At 42.4% G+C, this 12,763-nt stretch overlaps 1 long non-coding RNA gene across 1 annotated transcript in view; it reads right to left on the reverse strand.

Annotated features, from left to right (window-relative positions):
• Nucleotides 1-862: 862 nt before the first annotated feature.
• Nucleotides 863-12,763, reverse strand: part of LOC117361023 — a 79,992-nt gene continuing 68,091 nt past the window's right edge. The window contains exons 3-4 of the long non-coding RNA XR_004539575.1: nt 3,112-3,286; nt 863-1,631 (exon numbers count right to left, since the gene is read on the reverse strand). This is a non-coding gene — a long non-coding RNA (uncharacterized LOC117361023). The remainder of the gene's footprint in view (nt 1,632-3,111; nt 3,287-12,763) is intronic.

Here is a 12,763-nt window from a genome sequence, read left to right on the forward strand (position 1 = left end):
GGCCTTAGGATTAGTGGGGATGGGTGGACCTGCTATGCCTAAGGCCTGATTGGTCCAGGCTTCTAGAGCCTGGGCCAATCAGGCCTTAGATTTAGCGGGGATGGGCCGGGAAGGGGCAAGACCCGTCCAGCCGACCAACATTTAAAGGTTAGTTGGGGGAGGGGGATTAGTTGGGGCGGGGGGGTCGTCGGGCTTTCCGGCAGGAGGAGTTGGGCATCCTCCTGTCGGCGATTACAAGTTTGGGGGGGAGGGGGGTCCGGGGTTCGGGGTTTCGACAGGAGGAGTTGGGCATCCTCCTGTCGGCGATTACCAGTTTGGGGGGGAGGGGGGGTTCGGGGTTCCAACAGGAGGAGTTGGGCATCCTCCTGCCGGTGATGGGACAGGCGGCCGTGGCCGCTATACTTATTGCAGCAGGGAGAGATCCCTTGCAGCGATAAGTGTAGCGACTGTGTCTAATTTAACCCGATTCTCTAACCGGCGTCTGTATCATGGATGCCGGTTACAGAATCGGGGTTTAGTGTAGGACCGATTCTGTATAGGACACCTCTCCTGGGCGTCCTATACAGAATCAGGGCCTTAGAGTATATTCTGCTCAAACTTCAACCAAATTTGAGCAAGTAAATTTCAAAATCACAGATTTCCACTTACTAAAATCTGTGATATTGCTGGAATGATAAAGCACTCATTTCACTTGGTTTGCTCACTGTCAGGAAAGCAATAGTACATATGTGGATTAATAAAAGAAAAAAAAAAATCCTGATAAATCACTCTGGATTACCCTTAGGATAAATCTGTTGGAGATGGAGAGATTTAACCTATGGAGAAAAATAGGTCTTCACAAGGTGAATTTCTGTCAATATGAGGTAACTTTATTGATTGGTTCCCTAGAGAGACAAAAAAGGTTCTGCACAGTATGTTTATAGATGGTAATTGTAGAGAGAAATAGATTTTCAATAAAATGAGATAACTGTCCCTGGGAGTTGAATGTGAGGTATGACTGCTGCAAAATGAGATAGAATTGTAGTAGATTAAGAAAGTATTTAATAGGTTATAATAGTTGCTTAATTGAAAATGTTCATTAGCAGTATGCTATCTTTAGTGCTCAGATTATTTCATTAATGCACATGATAGAATAGCAAAACACACAATTTGTATCTTATTGTTTGCCAATAAACAGGATATTAAAAATATTGAAACAGCAGCAGGTGTTGCTGTGATACTGGTGGAATAATGGTGCCACCTGCTGGACAGAAAGTAAAGTGCAGACTTATAGACATCAGATCCACTTTTATTTCTTTTAATAAGACAGTGACTGTAACTTGGATCTCACCCTTGATCCAAAATGTGAAGAGTATTTCCTTTCAAAGCCAGAAGTGTTTACTTTAGAAATAAAAAACATAATTGGAGAAACTCTAACTTATTAAATTGCATGACACTCTGCTTTTGGCTCCAATCAGGTCAATATTCAGACTTGGTGGCAAGAGGTTTTTTTTTTTTAAGCACTAGCCAGAGCATTTTTAAAAATACATATACTCAGTACTGCTATCCATATACAGTAGGTTGAGGCATGGAATAAACATAGAAAGCACATGCCACTGGTAGCTCGTAGGAATAGGGATGATATTCAGTCACTATGGAAAAAAGAAAAGAAAAAAAAAGATATTCAGACACTCTGGATATAGCTAAGTAGTTTAATTTAGGACTGATTGTTGTTGTTGTTTGTTTGTTTTTTTTGTTGTTTTTTTTTGGGGGGGGGTTGCAGACCTAAATTAAACCACTTGTATAGCTGAGTGGAGCACCCTCACTCTGTCTTAACAGTACTCTGGCATTAAATGGATAACACTAGGACACCTAGAGGGATTTTCAATAGCACTATCCATAATTTTTTGCTGAAAATTAATGGGAAGGAGATATACGATCGCAAAACCAGTAAAACTGGTTTTGTGATCATCGGTACAGGATCGGAAGCTTTAGTGAATCTAGGCCTTAATGTTTAGAGCGGCCATTAGATATACAAGTTTCTTTGAATCCTTGGCCATATGTTACTGATGAAATTCCTAATCAAATGTAACATGCTTCCTAAAAGAAAAAAATGTTGATGAAAATTTATCAGTCACATGCCTGGATTACTTTAATCTTTTGTGATTCACTGATTCTAATTAATTTTTCACAACATTTGTGTTAAAATCAGTATCTGTGAAGCTCTTTTTTTCTTAGGACCTTTAATTAGGCACTAGGAGGTTCAAGCTAGGAGTGGAAGTTCACTGGTATTTCAGAAAAAGCTCTACCTTTTGTAAAATACTCATAAGGACACAGGTAAAAAAGCAATTAGTTTGTGGCATGTCAGCAGGAGCATCGATTTCACAAACCTATATTTTAATAAAAAATTGGCAGCTTCTATGTGTAAGTATCAGTGATTACACAAGTATGAGTAAGTTATTGGTATTTCCATGTATAAGTACCAACAATTATATGTATAAGAGCCATCTTACATATAATTATACATGCAAGAGAGACAAATTCAGGGGCATAGGTACTAACATGTTAAGACATGTTATTGTACTTTTAACCCCAGTTATTAGTAACTAGGACTCATTGTATAAAATATCACAAGTAAGTGGTAAAATATGATGTCTTAATGGTAGTCCATATTGATAAATATATCCCTTAAAGGTGCTAGAAATTACCAGTGCTAAACACAATAGCCTCTTCAATCGCATGTTTCAAACTCTGGTCATAATGAACATTTCATCAAAATATACGTGTGCTTCAGAAGAGGTGCAAAATTCAAAGGGAAATTTTTAAATACATGTATAATTGCTTTAGATCACCCAAACCACACCCAAATCACTCCCCCTTTAAATCTATGAGAACCAATTTATCAATATGTCTACATAAGAAGCATTCTGAAATTTCCAGTTACACATCAATTCACTCTGATCCTGACTTCCATAACTAAACTAAACTAAACCTTAAGTTTGTATACCGCATCATCTCCACAGAAGTGGAGCTCGACACGGTTTACAGGAATTAAAACAAATTGTCCTACAAGAAATTCAAAGAAGCCTTAAAGATTTATTTCATCTGATGAGTATTTTCATCTTGACTTACCTTAAAGTGATTAGCATGTTTGCAGCTACACCAGACCGACACTATTCCCACTGTGTGGCAGTCCTCTGGGTAAAGTCCTGCCAGTTGGTAGTGCTGTTTCAGTATCACATTTTCAATAATGAGAGACAGGCAAATTCTGCAGGAGGACTCCAGGGATCCTGAATGTCTTTAGTGACTGAAAACACAATATTGAAACGTCACCCTCCACTAGCAGAACTGTAGGTGGAACACAGTAGAGCTTAGAGGGAACAGTGCAGACCAGATAAGCCAAGATAACTGATCACAGAATAACTTCAGACCCCCTCCACAACAGGCCTTTCCCTCCTATTTTAAGATGCCCTCTCCTTTTACCTTTGCTACCTTGATACCATGAAGCATAAAAGCCAACTTTTCAAAATGATTGAGAGTGCTCAAGCTCTGCCCCCAGACCCCCACCAATTTCCACCCCAGACCCTGCTCAAAGTTCCACCCCATACCTCACCTAAGCTCTGCTCCTGACCCCACCCCTTAATAATAGTATTAATTGTAATGCCATTTTTCCATTCATTTTTCATATATATATATATATATATATATACATATAATCTTATTTATAGTCACTGGAATGAGGGGGGGGAGAGGCACAGGGAGTTAGGAAGGGAGGGAAAGAGAGATGCTGCATGGGTGGGGTGGTGGGAAGGGAGAAAAAGGTGCTGCCAGTGGGGCAGAGAAGAGAATAGAATTGTTGGACATAGGTTCATGGAGTGGGACGGAAAGAGAGATGGTATACATGGGGAAAGGAAGAAAGAGGGAGGATTGTTGGACGTGATAGTGGTGGAGAGGAGGGAGAGAGAAATATTGGATGTTGTGGTTGAGAGTGAAGGCTGGAACAGATGGAAAGGGATGCATGAGGAATGAATGTTGAACATGATGGTGGAGGGAAGGGAGGAAGCGATGCAGCATGGTGTTGGAGAGGGTTGATAGAAGACGAAATGTTGGACACGACACTACTGGAGAGGGACAAAAGATGCTGTACATATTAGAAGTCGGATGAGAGAGGAAGAAATGCTGGATTGTGAGGGAGACCAGAAAGGAGGAAGGGAGAGAAGATGTTGGACTGCAGAGGGCAGAAAGGAGGAAGGGAGGGAGAAATGCTTCTCTGGGAGGGAGGAGAGTTGATTTGAGAGATGTCAGATTCCTGAGAAAGATGATGGAAGGAGGGAGCCAGAGATGTCAGACCACTGGAAGGAGAGAGATGCCAGACCAGGAAATGGAAGAGAAGGAGGGGAGAGAGAGATGCTAGACTGTGGTAAATGGGAAGAAAATGAGAGAGATGTTAGACCATAGGAAGTAGTAGGGAAGGAGAGAGAGATGCCAGACTGTGGGAAGGAGACGAGAAAGATGTCAGACCATAAGAGGGGGAGACAGAAATGTCAGACCATGGGAGAGGGAGAGAGAGGGAGGACATGGTGCACAGGGATGGAGGGGAAGGGCAAAGAAAGGGAGGAGATGGTGCATAGCAATGGGTGTTGTAGGGAAGAGAAATAGAAGAAATGCTTCTTATGAACAGATGGGAATAGGGATGAAGAAGGAGGAGATGGTACACATAGATAGATGGGAAGGGATGGGTAGACATGGAAAATTCGATTTTGAGAAGAAAGCAGACAAATGGAAGAAAGTTGAATGTTAAAAGTTAATGCCAAAGACGGATGTAGGTTTGATCCAAACAGACTGGGGAGCTGAAGAGCTTATGAGCACATTTAAATATTTAAAAGCCTTTAAATGTTATATGAAGATACTATTTGAGAAACTTGCCCAGTATTGATGAGAGGGGTTTTTTTTGTGTTTTGTTCTATTTTGAAAGTATTGCCCCCTCAAGTGGACTGTAATTTAAAATCCCCGGTCTGTTTGGATCAAACCTGCAATTGTAGGGGTATCCTTCATGGTTGCGTTTGGATGGGAAAGTGTCCTGTCCTTTGATGACACCCAAGCTGCAGACCTGCTGTCTAAATTTAAATTATTCACGACTCAGGATGAAGTACAAGCACCTTTAGATTGGGTACAACTGGGTTATTTGCAGAAGAGAATCACTCGGGCTGAGCTGTATGCCGCCACGCTGGCGGAGTACTGTCGAGCTAAACGGATACCTAGAGGTCTGAGAATCCAGAAGGAGCCTAGACTCTTTCTGGACAATGTCACATTTTTAGAAAGATGGAATTCAGTCCTCAATAAGTGCTCTCTTGACCTTATGTTACTGATAATAGAGACCACTCAATCAGTCCTGACACAGTATCAGGAAGATTTTTTCTTAAAGAAAGAATTGTTGCGGACATCCCTGGAAGTAGAAGCCTTTACTGAACGGCTGACGGCATTTTAGGATGAAATGGATAAATACTGGGCAGATCTTAAACAGACGAAAATCAAGAAGTTCAGACGCGACGAGATTGACTATGCAAAAGGCTATGTATATAATTGGATGGACAAGACAAGAAAATCCAAACAGTCTAAGCCAGTGTTCTTCAACCTTTTTACACCTATGGACCGGCGGAAATAAAATAATTATTTAGTGGACCGGCAAACTAATAAGACTGAAATTTTTTAAAACCCCATTGCCGCCCTGTCCCTGCGAGCTCGGTCCCATTAACTATCTGATCCCATCCGCACAAGCCTCAAATAGTTATGATTTTATATTGAACATATTTTATTAAAGTATAAAAAGAAACAATATTCTGTACAATTGTCATTTTATAAATATAAATAATACAGGGCAAGGATCAACAAAACCCCCGTCTCCCCTCCCCTTCACATATATCCCCTCTACTATCAAGAAAACTGAATAAGCCAAATTATTACAGAATGCTACACAAATATCATGCTAACAGAATATCGCAGTCACACATGGCAGGAATGGTGTTAGAGAGAGTGCAACTAGGGCAACTGCCTCCTGGTCAGAGAGAGCCCTAAGCCAGCTGGAAGCTAAAGACGCACTGCCTGGGCTTTGCACTCCCCAGTTATGTCTAACATCAGCTCTAGCAGGATACATATTTTAAATCTGATATATTCTAATCACAAGATAGAAATAAAATTATTTTTTTCTACCTTTTGTCGTCTCTGGTTTCTGCTTTCATCGTCTTTTCACTCTCTTCCATCCAGCGTCTGCCCTCTGTCTCTTCAATCCAGCATCTGCCTCTTCCATCCACTGTCTGCCCTCACCCCTCACCCTCCCATATGGTATCTGCGTTCTTTCTATGCCCCTCTCTCCTACACCAGATCTAGCATCTTTGTCCCTCTTTCCTTATTTTTCATCTGACCCCCCTTCTCAGCATCAATCTCTCTCTACCTTGTCATTCCTCTGTCTCTCCCCTTTCCCTCATCTGATCTCTCCATTCCATCCTGACTCCTTCCCCTCCTCTAATCTCCCTGCCAGCTGTTTCCTTCCAATGTTCCTCCTCCCCTGTCCAGCAGTACCTTCTCCCTTTCTTCCTCCCCTTATCCAACAGTAATTCTCGTCCCTTCCCTTTCCCTTCTCCCCTGTCAGAAGTAGCCCCTTCCCCTCCCTTGTCCAGGAGTACACCTTCTCCCTTTCCTCCTCCTATTATCCAACAGTAACTCTCGTCCCTTCCCTTTCTCCCCTGTCAGCAGTAGCCCCTTCTCCTCCCTTGTCCAGGAGTACCCCTTCTCCCTTTCCTCCTCCCCTTATCCAACAGTAATTCTCATCCCTTCCCTTTCCCTTCTCCCCTGTCAGCAGTAGCCTCTTCCCCTACCTTGTCCAGGAGTACCCCTTCTCCCTTCCCTCTCCAGAAAATGTTCCCTCTATGTAGGCTAGCAGCAGCTCTGTGTGCTTTTAACTTCGGCACACAGCTGCCCCTAGGCAATATTTTAGCGCGGTTTCATGAGGCAGCCTTTGATGATGCGATGTGGGCCGGCCTACCAAAGGCCCCGAGGCTGCCTCATGAAACCGCGCTAAAATACTGCCTAGGGGCAGCTGTGTGCCGAAGTTAAAAACACACAGACCTGCCGCTGCTTTTCTGGGGGTGCGGAGACAAACGCAGCAGGAGTCCGTGGTGGCAGGCAGGAGTGCCGGCATAGCAACGGCAACAGGAAGTTGCACATCAGCTGACGCCGGCACCTTTTGCTGCGGCGGGGTCCTGAATCCTGCGCGGACCAGCAAGATTTTTTTGCGGACCGGCACCGGTGCACGGACCGGCGGTTGAAGAACTGTGGTCTAAGCCATCCACTTATACTAATACAGAGCCCTCGGATGATGACCGCAACAAACCACAGCCTACTAAACAAGTAGCCATTGTATCTAAAGATCAAAGCAACAGCACAACACAAAATTTTCGGCAACCAGCCTCGACAGCACCCACAGCGAAACCAGTGAGAGAGAGGAGGAACCAACGGTGAAGCTCCAGTTGGGGGCTGGTGAAAATATTTTTAACCTCTCAATGAGACAACTTACCAGAGCAGAGCTTTCAACTTTACAGAAGGGACTATCCTTGTCCCAGCTAATAATTTCAGCATGTTTGATTTTCGGGTAAATTTTTTAAAGTTTATCTGGGATAAAGCTGATGCAGCGCCATCCACCACTCAGGAATGTGACAACATTGATCTTGATCAAGAAATGTACAGTACACTGAAGAGGAAGTCTCGATGGGTGCCTCCGGGAACCTGTGACCCACACATTCAAGTGTTTGAAAATTTGGTCATAGCATCTGTCTCCAATTTACAATCTTCTTGGAGGGTTTATAACATGTCTAAGGAAGAAGAACAAGCCATGTTCACCCTATCTCAAGATAGGTTGAGTGTGATTCGTCCGGCTAATAAAGGTGGGGGAGTGGTAATTTTAGATTCTGAACTATACGTGAAGGAGGCTCTCCGGCAGCTGTCTGATGTCAAATATTATCAACAAGTAGAATCTGATCCCACCCCACACCTGCAAGACATGATAAAAGCCATTTTGGTCCGAGCATTAGAAGACAGAATTATTACTGAACGGGAATATGATTATTTGTTCCAACCACATCCTATTACTCCGGTGATATATTTTGTGCCAAAAATCCACAAGTCTCTAAATAACCCTCCGGGCCGGCCCATAGTATCAGGCATAGGCTCAGTTCTAGAGCCCTTGTCAGATTTGGTGGACTTTCATCTCAAGTCGGAAGTACAAAAAGGAGCGTCCTATATTAAGGACACTACATCCATGATACAACTTTTACAATCATTAACAAATGTCCCCCCAGGAGCTCTTCTGGCCACATTAGACGTTGCGGCTCTGTACACCAATGTTCCGCAAGAGGAAGCAGTGATATTGATACAACATCATCTCACGCTTAAAGGCATCAATCCTCAGAGAGTGGAGTTGTTGACAGCTTTGGCACGCATCGCGTTGAGCAAAAAAATTTTTGAATTCAACAACCAATTCTATTTTCAAATATGTGGAACAGTGATGGGGGCTACAATGGCCCCCTCTATAGCCTGTTTGTATGTTTCCAAATTTGAAGAAGAGTTCCTATACACTTCAGAGTACATTCAATACATTCTAGTGTGGAAGCGCTATATAGACGATGTATTTCTAATATGGACAGGATCCGGGGAGTTGTTTCAAATCTTCTTGATGTGGTTGAATGATTGTAACACCCATTTACAATTTACAGCACATACCAGTTTTGTTCAAGTTCCATTTTTGGATATTTTGATCACCCTGGAAGGGGGGCAATTTACCACTACCATATTCAGGAAGACTACTGATCGCAATAATCTATTGCAATATACCAGCTTTCATCCTCAACACCTAAAGGACAATGTACCGATTGGCCAATTTTTGAGGCTACGGCGTTTATGTACCCACATTGATGAATATAAAGAGCGTGCACAGGAGATGAGGAGCCGGTTCGTGGAGAGAGGGTATCCTCATAAAGTAATTAAACATGCTTACAAGCGAGCCTTATATGCACCTCATGAATGTTTATTGCAACCCTCTAATAGGGTTTCTGAAACAAATCTGACATGCGTCTTGCCATATTCAACTCAAGCGTTTGCTATCAAGAAAATTATCAAACAGCACTGGCAGGTGCTAAGCACCCATGAGGTGTTCCAGCAGGGTCCCAGATTTGCTTTTGCACGTCAGCGTAATCTTCGTGAATGTGTGACAAGATCTCAATATGTTACTCATAAGAGAAATTTGGAAAGCTCTGCGGGACACAGACCCTGCGGCCGATGCGCGGTCTGTGCCCACGCAATCACTATACAAGCGTTCACCCACAGAGATGTCACGTATTCCCTTCAGTAGTCTACTGACTGCCTCTCTGCAGCAGCTCTTTATGTTGTTATATGTCCCTGCAAGAAGATATACGTGGGGTGTACCACTAGAATTATAAGAGCACGCGTACACGAACATCTTCTCAGCAGAATGCGCAAAGGAGTAACAGAAGCCCCTCTGGTGCAGCACTGGAGGGATCTAGGGACCAGCCGTCAGATTTGCAGTTTTTTATCATTGACACAGTTACTCTGCCCCAAGGAGGGGATCTAGCTAGAACACTATGGAGGAACGAACAGCGGTGGATTTACCGCTTAAAATCCATACACCCTGCAGGTTTAAACATAGAGGTTGAGTGGTGTGCAGTTTTGTAATCTTTTATTCTGCTCTGATGATTTTTCCTGTCTGGAAGGTTTTTTATAATGTTCTGTACAAAGTTCCTGCTTCCTAACGTTTGGCTCTTCCTCTCTCTGCTTTTGAGTTTTGTACACTTGTGCTGTCATATAGTTGAATTCTCTCCTAAACAGCATATCATTCTGACCAATCACAGCAAAAGTCTCTTTTCTTGAGCAGCATACCATCCTGACCAATCATAGTAAGAGTCTTCTCTCCTGAGCAGTATACAATTCTGACCAATCACAGTAAGAGAGGCAGGTCCTCATGCTCCCTGTGGTTACTGACGTCAGCTGGGCTGCTTCTTTTTTGCAGCCTCTGTTTGGTGCAGTTCCCCAGGGCATCTTTTTTCAACATCAAGTGTGTGTAGACCAAAGGACTCAGGTAACCTGCCTTGCAGCCAGACTAAAACAATGTTCTAAATACATGGTTGCTATATGAATTTTGTTTCTTAACTATGAGCACAATTTTCATAGCAAATTTTTGTTCTTCTTAGGCACTGCACACTGCAAATAAAATCAATATAAAAAGCTCATCCTTCCGGCTTCCTGATGTAGCGTAGCGAAACACAGACTGTGTTGGAGCCATGAACTGACCTTTTCAGATAAGTGGTCTACTGTTAAACAACTTTTGTAGAGCCATAACATTTGCCATTCCAGTAGAAGCAAGTATCCTTGCTCCATCCAATGTGTTATGATTAAAATTCAAGCACCTTTCCAGCGACATTGTACCGCTGCTGTGGCACCTTGCTGAAGAGCTTGTGAACACATTTAAATATTTAAAAGCCTTAAAATGTTATATGAAGATACTATTTGAGAAACTTGCCCAGTATTGATGAGAGGGTTTTATGTGTTTTGTTCTATTTTGAAAGATGGATGTAGGGCAGTAAGTGAAGAAGGAGAAAAAAACAGCAATTGGATAAGAAGGCCTAGAAACACAGTTAAGAGCACAGACAGAAGGAAGTGCAATCAAAGACTAGGAAAAGGTGATTAGAAAAATAAAACTACCAGACAACAAAGGTAGGGAAAATTGTTTTATTTTCAATTTAGTGATTGAAATGTGTCAGTTTTGAGAATTTATATCTGAAATCTATAATTTGCACCGTTGGGGAAGAAATTAATTTCTATTTCTCTGATGTTGTAATGCATGTAGAGTCTGCAATCTTAGGGATTCTTTTGTGTATATTACTACTTTTAGTTTGTGGTCCTGTATTTGCATAGGTTTTATCTGTGTTCTGCATGTGTGATTAAGGCCAGGTGTACTGGTAGGAATGAATGTTGAGAAGCATACAGTGTGCTTTGTGTAGTTTAATTTTGTGGTTAACCACTGTGTGCCCTTAATAAGATTATATTGTGTGTATATATATGAAAACTGAATGGAAAAAATAATATTACAATTAGTACTATTATTATGGGGGCAGGGTCTGGGGTGGAGCTTTTGCCCCCCACCCCACCCCAAACAAAACCACATTTTACTGCCAATGATCTTATTAACAATATATAATGATTAACCACAAAATTAAACTACACAAAGGACACGTTATGGCACTTCTCAATATTTATTCCTACCAGAACCCCTGGCCTTGGTTACATATGCAGAACACAGATAAATTCTATGCAGATACAGGACCACAAACTAAAAGTCCTAATACACACAAATGAAACCCTATGATGCCAGACTCTGCATGCAGTACAACACCAGAGAAATAAAAACAAATGCATTTCTTTCTGGACAGTACAAAATATAGACAACAGATTTAAATTCTCAAAATTGACACAATTCAATCACTAAATTGAAAATAAAATAATTTCCCCTACCTTTGTTGTCTGGTGATTTTGGTTTTCAAACCATCTATTCCCAGTCTCTGGCTGCACTTCCTTCTGTCTATGCTCTTTTCTTTCCTTCACTTTCTGACCTACATCCACTTTTGGCATTAACTTTTAATATTCAACTTTCTTCAATTTTTCTGCTTACTTCTCAAATCTATCTACTGTTCCATGTCTTCCTTTCCCATCTATCCACATGCACCATCTCCTCCTTCTTTCTGCTGTTACCCTCTCCTCCCCTTTATCGATTTATACTATCTCCTATCTTTTCCTTCTCCCTTATTCCCATCTTTTCTTAAACAACATTTCTTGCATCTCTCTTCCCTTCCCATCCCTGTGTAGCATCTCCTCTCTTTCTCTCCCCCTCTGGTAGTCTGACATCTTTCTCCTCTCCTTCCCATACTCTGGCATCTCTTGTCCCTTCTTCCCTTCCTTCTTCCCCCTTTGTGGTCTCGCATCTCCCTGTCCTTCTCTTCTTCCTCTCACCTACCTCTCTCTCCTCCTTCCCTTCCCTGGTCTGGCATCTCTCTCCTTCCTTCTCCCTCCAGTAGTCTGACATTTCTCTCCTTCCTTTTCTCCATTTTTGTAGTCTGGTATCTCCTCTTCTCTCCTTCCCTCCTCCTCCTCCTCCTCCTCCCTACCATGGTCTGGCATCACTATTCTGTCCTTCTCTATCCCATCCCTCCTTGGAGGTCTGACATTTCTTTCTTTTTTTTTCCTTTCCATCCCCGCAGTCCAGCATTTCTCTAATAACACCCCCCTGTTGTCCCCAAGCAACCTCATGTATTCTTCCCCTCCATGAGATCTTATAAGGCAGCTACTCTTGCACTCTTCAGGCCACTTGCAGAATGAGTAAAATAAACATGCTGCCTTCGATGGCCCAGAAGTTTTCCCTCTGCTACTGCTTTGTACCTAGGTGGCTACAGCAATGGATCCCACTATTCCCATTCCACCATCTCTCCTTTTTTCTTCTCAACTACCCTTTTATCCAGTATCTCTATCCCTCCTTCCCCACCACCCCAGAGTCTACCATTTCTCCTTTTGTCTTCCCAACTGCCTTCATATCCAGTATCTCTATACTCACTCCCTCAACACCACCCCTTGGATTCAATTTCTCTTCCTTTCTTTTCCCTCCCTCCATTCCATGGATGACTACTGAAGATGATGGAGTTGGGAAAAATTACTAAGCAAGAGA

The sequence above is a fragment of the Geotrypetes seraphini genome, chromosome 5 (assembly GCF_902459505.1).
Source record: "Geotrypetes seraphini chromosome 5, aGeoSer1.1, whole genome shotgun sequence".
Classification (NCBI taxonomy): domain Eukaryota; kingdom Metazoa; phylum Chordata; class Amphibia; order Gymnophiona; family Dermophiidae; genus Geotrypetes; species Geotrypetes seraphini.